Source organism: Mchenga conophoros, linkage group LG14, assembly GCF_057382185.1.
Source record: "Mchenga conophoros isolate Kocher_MC1m ecotype Shallow Benthic linkage group LG14, M_conophoros_male_GT1.1, whole genome shotgun sequence".
In the NCBI taxonomy this organism is placed as follows: domain Eukaryota; kingdom Metazoa; phylum Chordata; class Actinopteri; order Cichliformes; family Cichlidae; genus Mchenga; species Mchenga conophoros.
In genome coordinates this window covers 2,259,719-2,271,423 of record NC_140539.1, presented here as the reverse complement: position 1 = coordinate 2,271,423, position 11,705 = coordinate 2,259,719, and the positions used below count along the sequence as shown (strand labels likewise).

At 43.6% G+C, this 11,705-nt stretch overlaps 1 long non-coding RNA gene across 2 annotated transcripts in view; it reads left to right on the top strand.

Annotated features, from left to right (window-relative positions):
- Positions 1-8,597: 8,597 nt before the first annotated feature.
- LOC146559066 (uncharacterized) overlaps positions 8,598-11,705 on the top strand; it is a 113,865-nt gene continuing 110,757 nt past the window's right edge. For both annotated transcript variants that reach the window (XR_014888260.1, XR_014888261.1), the window contains exon 1: positions 8,598-9,089. This is a non-coding gene — a long non-coding RNA (uncharacterized LOC146559066). The remainder of the gene's footprint in view (positions 9,090-11,705) is intronic.

The following is an 11,705-nucleotide window of genomic DNA, read 5'->3' as shown; positions in this document are numbered from 1 at the left end:
CTTTTCTGACAACATCCAACAGCTAATACACCATCTTTCATTAATAGTTTGATATTCATGGTTACCCGTGTCACACAGTGCTTAAAAGCGTTTTAATTAGTTTAAGTCTGCCCCAGGGCAGCTGTGGCTACAACTGTAGCTGCCTCCACCAGTGTATGAATGTGAGAGTGAATGAATAGTGGTATTGTAAAGCGCTTTGGGTGCCTAGAAAAGCGCTATATAAATCCAATCCATTATTATTATTATTATTATTATTATTAATTCATCTGTGTCAGGCTGTGGGTCTCAAAACCAGAGCAATGCTAAACTGCTCTGTAGAGTTGGCGTGAGGCACAGATGATGATGCCCATTGAACCATTCTGGGAATGTTTCACAACTGCACGTCTGCCATTTCTCCACAAGAGTGAGCCATAAAACAAACTCTTCATTTCCATGACTAAATGCCAGAATGAGTCCATAGATTTTTAGCGCCAGTTCAGCCAGAAAAGTGTGGCTTTAAGTACATCAGACACCAGGTGTTCTCAGGTTGCTCTCCTCCCAAGCGTAGGCAGCTGTCGATAACAAATATGTTTCCATTCTAGCGTCGCGTGATAAACTTGAAACAGGCCTGTACAGTAGAATGCAGAATGTAATGAAATATTCTCGTATTTCCAGTTTGCAGCCAAAAAAGATGATCTGCCTCTGTGGCCTCACTCAACCTCAGCCCAGTGAGCTGCATCCCATCCCATGCAGCCATGCATGCATTTCACCACACCGCTGCGGACATGCTGAGGTACACAGTGTTTATATGTTACTGTAAAACTCAAATCCAAGGTAGTTCAATAAGTTCAACTTAAAAAAATATCTGTTTTTGTTTTTTCATTTGGCTGCACATACTTTGGTCTTGGCCACAAAAGGCTTCTTGTTGGGTTGAGTGAAAAACATTGTGCACTGTTTTTGGAACAGTTATTTGCTGCTGTACATAAATGCACATAAAAGGCTACAGCCTGGACAGATAACCTGAAATGAGCCCATCTCGACATCATGTTGCAGTGTCTGCCTTTTTTTAGCAAATTAAACTGAATCTTTTTTCATAATGTTGAGCAGTTTTGCAGATTAAGTACACACTGCATAAAAGTGTGCATTTGTATTGTTTCAAAGGCAATTTTATTATAGTGAAGATTTCTAACACAAAGAAGCAATGCATGAATCATATTAACCCTTTAAAGCCGGTCGGAACGGCACGCTCCGTTTTGCATAACTATTTTTAAATCCCGGTAGCACTGCAACCACGTAAGCTAGCGCAATAATTTTCTTTGCATATGAAATAGTGATGGGATTTCCGGCTCTTTTTAGAGATCCGGCTCTTTCGGTTCGGCTCACTAAAAAGAGCCGGCTCTTTCGGCTCCGAACTGGCTCTTCAGGTTGTTTTGTTGCGTTAATTAATTTAACAATAATATAAAATTATGCACAAAAGGAATTACTAACGTAAAAAAAAAAAAAAGTGGTTTTGTTTGTACGTGTTTTGTCTCTAGGGGCCACCGCATATATTTATATATAAACATATATAAATAAAACCACTTTTTTTTACATTAGTAATTCCTTTTGTGCATAATTTTATATTATTGTTAATAATAAATTAATTAAAGCAACAAAACAACCTGAAGAGCCAGTTTGGAACCGAAAGAGCCGGAAATCCCATCACAACTCTGCCCAGCGTAAAGCACAAGGCTCGCGTGCAGGGTGAAGCGGAAAAAAAGTGCAAGAGAGAGGGTGAGAGAAAGAAAAAAAAAATACAACCCACGTGACGGCTCGTGATAAGGATACGGCTTGTGTCGTTCACGTCAAAGAGCCGGTGTTCCAGATCTACTGGCGTTTAGACCAACTGGCGTTGGTCGAACAGATGTGTGGCAGTCTTGCGTTTCAGGAGCTGCTACCGACAAACCAGCAAAAAAAACGCCAAATGTGTCACCTGTGACACTTGTGAGGTTGTCTCAAACACACTCCGTCAGTCTTGATGCTGTTGAACAACAAAATGTTTAAAATGTGGCGAGTTTATCTGGTGATATCCTCACGCGCGACGCGATCGCGAAAACAGCAAACAATTAACACCACGCCGATGTTGTTCACAGGACAGCAAGAGTAAACGATCGGGAGACTCTTGTCATCGTTATCGTTCCCCTCGCACGGTTTATTTCTCCGGTTTCAGCGTTTTTGCTTCACAACTAAAGCGAGCAGTTTACTTTGTGCACTAACATGGACTCGAGTCAACCAGCGCCACCTCTGGCCAAGTGCCACAGCCTACAGCCAGATCAGCCTGTGACACACATCTGCACCACGTTTGATTTCATTTCTTGCACATTTGTACCTTTGGTACAGTGACATGGCTCGAACAATTTCTCTTCAACGACGTAATCCGATAACAACCGATCTCTTTACCCGTCGGCTTCCCGTGGCTGTCATGCGACCGGCTATTGCAGTTAATAATACAACAGCTTCTTGACATTTTTGTGTTTCTTTTTATCGCTGTGTGACTGATTTCAATTGAAAGCCTGCGTGCGCTAGTACCTCTTGCCACGAGTTCCCAGAATCCTTTGCGGTTCTACCCGTGAATGACGTCACATTTTCAATCTCTATATAATATGCATGTTACATTTTATATTTGGGGTAAAATATCAAGTCTTTTCAAGTAAACCGGTTCAAGTCCAATTCAAGTCCCAGGTCATTGGTGTAAAAGTCCAAGTCAAGTCACAAGTCTTAGAACATTTTTTCAAGTCAAGTCTAAAGTCATAAAATTAATGACTCGAGTCTGACTCGAGTCCAAGTCATGTGACTCGAGTCCACACCTCTGGTAATTACTATGCACTTAATGCAGACATATTATTAGAATTTAGGCTGTAATGGTTGTATTGATGTATAGCAACTTGAAATGCTCCACAACATGTAAAAATATAATATAAGCTCTGGCGGACTTGGTTCTATGGTAGGTCTTAAAGGGTTAAAGATGATCAAAAATCAAACACAGATTGTTGGCGCTGACAACCAAACACAGGCTAATTATCTGCTCAAAAACGCAAAGTGAACGTCTCTGTCGAAGGTTTGGAAGACAAAGGAAAGTCTGTGTATGTTTCAATCTGACAAAAAGAGCAGCAATGCTGAGTTAAAGTAACAAAGAAGGAATATTTGTAACTCCATCCTTTGGATGAGATAGTAACATACTGTACAGTAATAGAAGTGGAACAGTAAAGTTAACATTTACTCACTTCACAGTATGTTACTGTGTTTTACTATCATTTACAACCTTAATGTATTTTTTACAGTGTAGAACCATCGGCTTCAACCCAGAGGAAAAATACTGTGTGTTTGTAGCTCCAGCCAAGAGAGATTAGATCAAGATTTGCAGTTCATCGTGTCTCATTAAAAGGCCTGATGTTTATGAATATCAGTCACATAAATGCTCATTCTGTGTCTGATCCTCCTCTGGTTTGCAATAGGACACTGAGATAAAACAAACCCAGGGACCTTGGCCCCTTTTAAACATCCAAAGCAATTATTGGAGAGCAGTGAATCTTTGTGATCTAATAGTGCTCTCGGTGTTCTTTTTGAGCTTTTAAACTAATTCCTGATTGATCGCTAATTATCGGTGACGGGGTCTCTAGAGGGAGCTGGGCCCCCCCCTTCTTTTACCACCAAGTACGAAGCAGCTATAACTTTCAAAGACTCTGCTGCTTCCTGTTGCAGCTCGATATTCTGCAAGAATATTAATCGTAGCCTTTCTTTCCAATAAAGAGGGTGGCGCTTCCCCACAGCAAAACAGTGGAATCCCAATAGCACCTGGTGGATGGTGCAGTAGTCTGGGAAGCAGCTTTATTGATCTCAAGTAGTTTGACTGTATCATAATTTCAGGTGCATGTCCATACCAATCAGCTGTTGAACTTTAATTCTCAAGTCCAGCATCAAGTGAGTCCTGCTGCACTTTTTCTCTGTATTGACTTTGATGCCGAATCAAAAACATGGAACTGATAACCTTCTGTGTTAATGACAGAAGCGTCTCTTAATGGCACATCGATTGATGTTTGCTGTTTGGATGTGAATTGCTCTGCCAACAAAAGCATTAACAAAGAGGATCATTGATGACAACGTATTTATTTCTTTCAAGGTCGGATCAATCGAGGTGCAGGTTTTGTCTTGGAAATCTATTCCTTCAATTTGCACCGTGCAGCAGGATCCAGGCTATAAAGGTGGAGGCGGTGTGGTTGTGCAGCTCAAAGCTGCTGTCCTGCTTTAACCGGAGAGGCACTCTGAAGGCTCGAGGAACTGCCGTTAGACTGCAGACCTGTGAAGGTACAGTCATGGCTTTGTGATATGCAACATTCGGAAAGGTCAGTTTTTATGATTATTACCATCATCTCATAATAGCCCTGAGCCAGCTGACATCACTGATTGCTCCTCTGGAAAGTTTTTCAAGTATAACGCCCCAAAACAGGCTCCTTCATCTAAATGACCACATGTATTACGGATGTTTCCAGGTTTGTCTTTCTGTCTGAAGTTGTTTTATTTTAACTGTAAATTTGGTGAAACAACTATCAGAATCTTTACTTTTGTCACAATCCTCTGTAAGTAATAATGAGAACGATTCAAGGATCAAAACTGACCTCCTCTCCATTTGTGGCCGGCCTCCTTGTGGGGGACTGTGGTAGAGTGGATCAGTCAGAACGTCACTGGTCCACTCCCTGACTACTCCAGTTTGCACACTGAAGTCCCCCACTGAAGCACGATACTGGCTCCAGTGCATCTGTCAGAGTGTGAGTGTGTGCATGAATGTGACTGAGTGAATGAGGTAGTAACAAGTGCTTCGAGTGTTCAGTTAGAAATTCACTATATACGTCTCAGTCTGTTTACCATTTCATGTCCTAGCCTTCCTCGGATTTGCTTTAATCTCTCCTCGGCGGTATTCCTCTAGAGTGAAACGATGACACAGCCTCATTGATATTCACAAAATATCCCAAACTGTTCTTTGTTGTCTTTGGCTGTTATTACTGTAACACCACAATTATTGTTCCAGCAACAGCGTAGTCCAAATTACTGACTTTCTTTTTAATAAGTACGAGTATACCTTTCTCACTTTTACAGTGGAAAAAAACATTGACTGGAGGAGAAAATGATTGTGTACACTGCAGTATGTCTAAAAGTCAAAAGGAGGCACTAGTGCTCCACACACTGGCTGATTCTATACATACAAGCGGTTCAACAGCGAAGCACAAGAGGGAAATGTTGAGCTCCGTCGTGTCTCCGAGTCTTCAGTCCTGCAACACATCTACCCAAAACTATCAGTCAGTTCTCTGCTGATAAACTTAAAAATAAAAGATCATGTTTCAGATGGAAAAACACATACGGAGATCATAGGAGGATACAGGACAGTGTTCAGATATCATTATTGCTACTGATACTGCCAACGTGTCATTAATAAAGATTGCATATCAACAGCTGGAAAGATCAGATCCATACTTTCACAAAACCAATTTGTTGGTTTATCGGTGGGAGTTCTTTAACATCAGCATGTCTAACCAGCTGTTTGACCTTTCGCGACATGCTTTTAGTTCAGCTCGTTTAGAAATAAATGTCAAAACCTCAACCGTCAAAGGAGTTTGCAAAGAAAAGCGTCTGGACTTCTTTAAGTTGCTTGAAGACGTTTCACCTCTCATCCGAGAAGCTTCTTCAGTTCTAAGGTCAAATGGTGGAGAGTCCAAAACCTCAATCCGACAAAGTCCCAAGCTCATTGATTTAATTAAAGGCACAGTCCACTGAATCCATAGATTGTACTGAGTGTCTGATAATAGGATGCTTTTCTTACCCAAAACTGATTCCTGAGGTCTGAAGATCCACCGTGTTCATGATCTTCAATAATTATGAACAAAAAATCCCTGAAACTTTTTCATCATTGCTGTGGTAGGCTATGGCATGCTGTATAAAAATGCAGTGTTTGAGAATTTAACAGTAAACTCATTGATTGTACTTGCTTTTTCACATCTGTTAGAAAAGTGATCATAGTGAGCCAATTTTCAGCACAGGATACTGAATGAATTTCCTGTTTCGCGCCAGTAAAATATGATCAATAAAAAGCGGCAGCGGCATCCTCCATGCAGGCGCCACACTGCTTAGCAAGTTCAACATGTCTGTGTGTTCTCTAGCTACTTGTTATTGGTTTATTGACTGGAGGAACGAGAAAACAAACAACTGACTCGCCACCATTATTGCTTTTAACCCCCCCGCCCCCGCACTTAGTGTTCACTTGCCGCACTTTAACGAGACATGTGACACGTCTGTTTGCACAGGAGCAGGTGGATGGTCACTGTTCATCTATTGCCTGTAAGCAGCTTGTCATTCTTGGCCTCTTCTGGTGGAGGGAGCAGCGGGCGGGTGGTCGTCAGAGGGGTTAAAGTTTGTCTGACCCGCTTTATTTCATTTTCCTGGCTGGTTTGTGGGGGCTGCAGGTCAAAGTCTGAGAGGGCAGCCAAGCCGGAGTTAATGTCAGGGCTTTGTTTGCTGCTCGGTCCCTCATCGGGATAGACCCGAGCCGGACAATAGCTGGGATCACAGGTCACCAGAGAGCCAGTGTGAGAGGGCCGGTGTATGTATGCTGTGTGTTTCAGTCCGGGCAGGATGCTGCAGAACCACAGCTCGGGCACATAGCACTTGTTCCCACAGAGGTTGATTATTTGAGCTTTAGAATTCTTAAGATGGGATGAATCACAAAGATGGTGATGTTTATTGGGAGTTATTATTTAGTATGGTCAGAGATTATATAGAATCAACGTGAGTATTAGGGCAGACGCTGATATGTGCAAAGAAACCCAACCCTACTGGAATAGACTGAATAGAGTTTAGACAAAGGCCCGACTGGGGTTCAGGATTAAGTCTTGAATGTCATTCAGAGACTCGGTTCTTCCTGGATCTGTTTTAACTCTAAGTAGCATGAGCAGGTTGAATGACTCTGCCTGACTGAAGTATACACTCGAGCGGACTTCAAACATGCAGCTGAGATGCCTTTTCTATTTTCCATTGGGTATCCTGAATATCCGCGGGGAAAAGGAAGGCTTCACTTGTTCTAAAACAAAGTTCTGGCTTGATTGCCTAACGCTATGCAGTAATCTGTCCTACGTTTACTTTTTACATGCTTCACACTTCAGTCGCTGTGATGTGCTTGGCCGAGTGTGACGCTGCGAATACCTCCCAGGAGGGACTGTTTGCAAGTGCGTGTCCAGACAACCAAGACAGCAAGTTCTGGAGAAAGCTCATGTCGCCTGCAGAAAGTTGTGAATGTGGTTTGAGAAGACACTTTGCCCAAACTGTGTAGTAACGGTGGTTTCGTCAAGCTCGTCTATCGTCCTCTGCGGCTTTTAATTTGGATCTTGTTCCGCTCCCACCCCCACGCTCTATCCTTCCATCAATCGACCCCGGCACATGTGGCTCTGACTTATCCAGCCATGGCATTGACCCCTCTATTCATATTGACTGGCTGTTTCTCATGACCTCTTGACCTCTCGGGGTCAACCCTGCAGCCGTCTGGACCTCCTCCTCCACCTGGCTCCTATCTCCACCCCTCAGATGCTCCAGATGGATTACTTTCTGCTCAAACCGTCCACAGGATTACGCTGTTGTCTCGACACAGCACGGGTCCCTGGCTACGGTTAAAAATGTTCCCTGAACCGGCCGCTCATTTCAAAGTATTTTCTCTGAATTTGTCTGCAGATGCCGGGGGAACTTTCTCTGCCCGTCTCTCTTTCATTGCCCGTCTGCCGCTCTCTGAACTCGCTGTCCTCGTTCCACAGCCTGGTTTTGATACATGGCGTCCTGATGGTTTGCTAGGGAGAATCTGGGTCAGTGTGGGGAGCCAGAGATAGAGATAGCACAGGCACGAGGCTGGCTTGCTGAAGAAATGCATCACACAATGCCGTCCAGAGTCTAGAGAAAACAATGGTGCTTTAGAGATTTCAAGCGGCAGAGTCCACATACCTCACATAGCTGTCAGAATGCTCTGCTTGAGGTCTGCAAATATCACCATCAGCGATAAGGCGCAAGAGAGCCGGGCCCAAGCAGTCCTTGAATAGGATGTCACACGGGTCCAGATAATACTTGATCTGTTTGGAGCAGAAGCGACGCAGGAAACTGTTTATATGAAAACATTTCATTAGCAAAAGTGAGTGTGGCTGATCTGTGTGTGATCCTGAGTGACACGTCCATTAGTTTTGGATTAAATATGACATAACTGAAGTCCAGACAGGATTCTAACATGCACATGATTGAATTACATAGATTGGAAATGTTCAGCAAGCCTACGATATTTTTGGCAGCAAAATCATCAAAGAGAGTGTCATCTTTCTGTCGCAGCAGCCGTCCCAGTACTTTTAGTTGTGCTGAAGTTGTGATATTTTTCATGCAAAGTGGGGCTTGTCCCGTGGAGCTGAGTGGACTTTGGACTAGCACCAGCAATCCCTGATCCCTGCTAAACCGAGCTATAGGGAGAGGGGAGGGAGGCAGAGAAAGGGCTGTGAGAGAGGTGGGGGAGGCAAGAACGAGAGAGGAAGTGAGTGTTCATCACAAAGTGTGCCACAGTTGTGGGCATGCCCAGTAGAGTTTGACTCACAGCCTGAAATCCAGCCTCTAAATTTGAACAGGAGGGAGACGAGGTGACTGAGCAGACTTTTGTTGCTGCTTTCTCTCCCCGACTCTCTCCTTCCCGCTCGCCCTCGCTCTCTCTCACAACATATTATTTTTCCCCTCCTCCCTCCATTAGTGAGTGTGTGTGGAGAGGTTTGCGTTTTGCTATGGAAGAGCAAGAGGAGGTGCAGAATTTCACCTAGAGAAAGAGACAACAAGGGAGAAGAGAAGTAAAGAAAATAGGAGGAAGAGGACAAGAAGTGGGACAAAAAGGCAAGAGAGAGCCCACGTTTCTCCTGCTCTCCCCTCCCTCCTCCACCAACGAGTTTCACCTCAAAAAGAGCAGAGGGACCAACTTCAAAAGGCAGTCAGGAGGGAGCTGGAGTGTGAAACGTGAGGAGAGAAGAAGATGAGAGGCTGACCGGCGCTGTGCTTGCTGTGCTGTCCAGGTCAGTGCCCAGAAAACACTGAACAAGCGCTCGCTCTTTCGCTTTGCTTGGTTTTTATGCTTGCAAACTCCAGCAGTGTGCATCCAGTGTTTTTCTCGTTTACCCGTGTTGTGTGCATGCGTGCGTGTTGGTGGGGAATTGAGCGACTGATTGACAGCCTCTGCACCGTCTCCTCTCAGCGCCGTCCGACCGGTGTCGCCGCAGCCGAGCCAAAGTACAGAAACTCCAGCTGCTCCCTTTAGCGCTGCACATGGGAACTGTTATAGCTCAGATGTTCACATGCATACACGTGTTGAGGGAGGACAGACTCTGCGAACGTAGCCACGTGGTTACAATAAGGGAGAAATCACAGAGCCGTGCTGCTGGCCGGGCACTCGCACTCACTCACGCTGAGCTGGAGCGCAAAGACGTGACGAATTTTCTCTTTTAGTGAAGAGATTTTCGACAGAAGCCCTTCCTGTGATGCTTGGATGTGTTTGTTAGATCAGCCGTGGTGGTTCAGACGCTCGTCTTTGCAACGCGCTGTAATTACATATATACCTTTTATCAATGATCTGGCGTCATCTCCCACCAAGTAGAGCTACAGTTATGTAAGACGGTTATTTTATTTACTAATCAATGGATCCTTTTGTCAAACAGCTGAAAAATATTTATTAAATTATTATTATCACATAAAATACACTTCAGCATGTTCACCAATCAATGAAATATCTTTAATTTTGTGTTTCCTGACTAATAATGTCTAATTTCTCCTTTGTGGAAATCCCAGTGGTGTCCAGTATGAAGCAATCCTCGTTAGTCACAAGCTGCACTTGTGTTTAGAGGAGTAGTGGCTGCTGTTGCCGTCTCTGACATACCAGACATGCTGTAGCTAACTCTGTGACTTGAAGTCTATTATTAGATTCATTACCCATTTAGATATTTAGGGGTTTACAGGAAGTGCTGCAGCAAAATGTTCCTCTGCTGGCCTGTGCTTGTAGATTTAGTGCCTTTTTTTCTGGTCACAATTAACATGTTAATAAAACACAACTGATATTTATCTGTGTACTTGGCTCAGCAATGATCTGTGGAGAGCAGAGCTACTATTAAATATAGAAGCTAGAGATCGGAGAGGTCAGAGCAGATGTGCACGTTCTTCTTCGACAACGTTTAGATGTTGATGCTTTAATGTAACAAAACCAAATTCATGTCACATCCAAAAAAAACATCCAAACAAACAAACAAAAACAGCAATTTAATGTTGTAACTATTTTCTTTGTAATGCACTACATGCACCAATCACACGACTCCACCAAACAAAGCAAACAGATGGAGACATCTGTACAGCCAGCATCTCACCCAGAAACATCAGAAAGGAGAAAAAGCCCGGCTGAAAAACACGCACACGTGATGTTTGGGTGAACTGTCCCTTTAAATGCAGACGTCAGATTCATTTGGTTGCTTCTTTGTCCTGCGGATGATTTTATTCACGTGGAAACCAGCTGTCCGCACAGTTTCTAACTTTCTGCAGTCACAAAGCAACACAGGTGCAGGTAACATCGTGTTGTTGTTACCTGAAGCAGCCGGTGGAGTTTTGTCCAGTGTTGTGTCTATTTTGGTTCTGGTTTTGGGCTCCCCAATGTCCAACTGTGGACAAGACATAGATGGTAGATGACCAGGACACCAAAGAAAACAGCGTACGTCCTGTGCCAAAATGAAAAATAATAATTTAAGTCACTAAAAATCACAATTGATCTGTTTTTTAAGTTTAATGAGTGATTAAAAAGTGAGCTTTCTGAATAGGGGGCTGCATGACCAAAAACAGAACCTTTTGTCCATATTGAAATTATTATTATTATTATTATTATTGTAATGATTATTATTAGTTACAATTGCATTTTTTTAGTACCTAAATTCTTGTGTTGCACACCGGCTGGTGTTTAGACCAGAGAGAGTGAGAGGAGCTCTGAATGATGAGCTGGGACTTGGTGTGAAGCTCGTTTATCTTTTCTTTTCATTCTAAAGAATTTTTTTGGACTCATCATCTAACAGGACCTTCCATAGACACAGTGCTCACTTTCCTCCCCACGGCCTGTGTGACTCTTACTCTGAAGGTTTGTGTGGCTGAGAAGTTTGGAGTATGAGGGCAGTGGTTTAATTAACGAGCCTACTGAGGAGCACTATGGGAAATGTAGTTTTGTTACAGTTTCTATTTTTTCTTCTTTTACTCTCGAACAAATTGCACTACATGCTCTGAGTGGATTGTTGAGGCCTTAAAAGCATCGGTCCTATCATTTCTGAGCAGCAGCAGCGTTGTGGCTCCACATGGAGCAGCTCAGGAAGCAGCTGAGGCAGCTTCCATCTTTTCATTTATTTGCACCATGACTCCCTTATTCCTTGGAGACTGGGTTCCCATGCGTAACTGCCCGGGTCTCGCCCCCGATGGCCCGTCAGAGGCTCCGTGATCCATCACACACCAGGCGGCCGTGTTTTCTGAAAGGGCCGTGAACTTGTTACCTCCCTCAGCCAGCTCGCCTGAATGTCAAACTCATTTTTCTTTTCGTGCGTCCCCTTTCTCTGCTCCTTCCCAGGGCTGCTGGTGTATTGAAATAATTGGGCCGCATTCAGTGCGACCAG